At 27.0% G+C, this 1377-nt stretch overlaps 1 protein-coding gene across 1 annotated transcript in view; it reads left to right on the forward strand.

The window, feature by feature from the left end:
- The window catches only part of LOC124419336 (coiled-coil and C2 domain-containing protein 2A-like), a 4529-nt gene that overhangs the window by 1823 nt on the left and 1329 nt on the right, over positions 1–1377 (forward strand). The gene's annotated exons all lie outside the window — the stretch shown is intronic.

Consider the following 1377-nt stretch of genomic DNA (forward strand, 5'->3'; position numbering starts at 1 on the left):
GTTCAGTTCTAGTTCAGTTCTAGTTCAGTTCTAGTTCAGTTCTAGTTCAGTTCTAGTTCAGTTCTAGTTCAGTTCTAGTTCAGTTCTACTTCAGTTCTAGTTCAGTTTGGCCGCTTTCACACTCTTACGATTATGAAAGATGAAACTAATAAAATAACTAAGCCACCTGAAATATTACTTAAATGTAAATAACTCAAATACCTATTTTATATTAAAAAAACATTCCTAGGTTTGTAGATTTAATTTATAGAGAAAAAATGGTTAATAGTACGATTTATTATTAAGTAAATATAAATTGAAAATTCATAACAATAGAACTTTTAATAACACAATAACCAACTACACAAGAAAAATGTGCAACATTCTGAATAAATGAATTGTTATGATTTTTTTTTTTTTTTTTGCATTTGGTTTCCTTTACAAAAATCTCCAACATATTTTTTCGGAAAAGTGTACAAATATAAAGTTATATTGAAAAATACTCGAATTACATGCAGTGAAAAAAAGAACAATGATATTTTATATTCATTAGAGGTGAGTGAAGCTTTTGAATAAAATTTAAAAGAGAAATTCAAATATAATATTCAAGTTTGTATATATGACATACATACATATTGTATAATATCAGCCAAATGCTTGAGATATAAATTAGACTTTTGTATTTATACTGATTTCCATAAAGAATCAAACTGGTGAACTTTTGTTGATCCACCTTAGTGTAAAATTGTTTATCCTTAATACATAAACAAGTATTATTTTTATTTTTAGTATATGTAATGTTACCTAAAAAATACATACGCACATTCATATATGTATTTGTATGAACTTTAAAACCATTCATGTACTGCGTTTACATTAATATCAATTTTCTGTCTTATACGGTTTGATGATGGGTATATAAGATACGGCATAGCCGATTATATACTCTTACTTTTTGGATCTACTATTAGATTTTGAGCATAATTGATCCCTGATTGTTAGTAACATGTGCAAAAATGTTTCAATTATCCTTCGTAGTATTTCTTGGCGTTACACGCGGAATGACAATATTAAAATATTTTATACTTAATGAATACGTTTTAGTTCATTACATAGAAGTCGTAAAGTAATAGTTAAACTATCACTAGTGTGAACAAAGTTTTGATTGCAAAACCAAATAAATGAACTGAAAATAATAAAGAAGATATTGATTTATCATTTCCTTTATTACTTTTTTCCAAGTATAAATATTGTATTTTGTACCCTACACTATTTTAATAGGGAAGTTATATTGGGTTTGTGCTAATGTTTGTAACGTAAAATAATATTGATCCTATTTCTGATTTCCTGAGTCGATTTAGCTATGTCCGTCATTCCGTTCGTCCGTCCGTCTGTCTG

Source organism: Lucilia cuprina, chromosome 2, assembly GCF_022045245.1.
Source record: "Lucilia cuprina isolate Lc7/37 chromosome 2, ASM2204524v1, whole genome shotgun sequence".
NCBI classification, from domain to species: domain Eukaryota; kingdom Metazoa; phylum Arthropoda; class Insecta; order Diptera; family Calliphoridae; genus Lucilia; species Lucilia cuprina.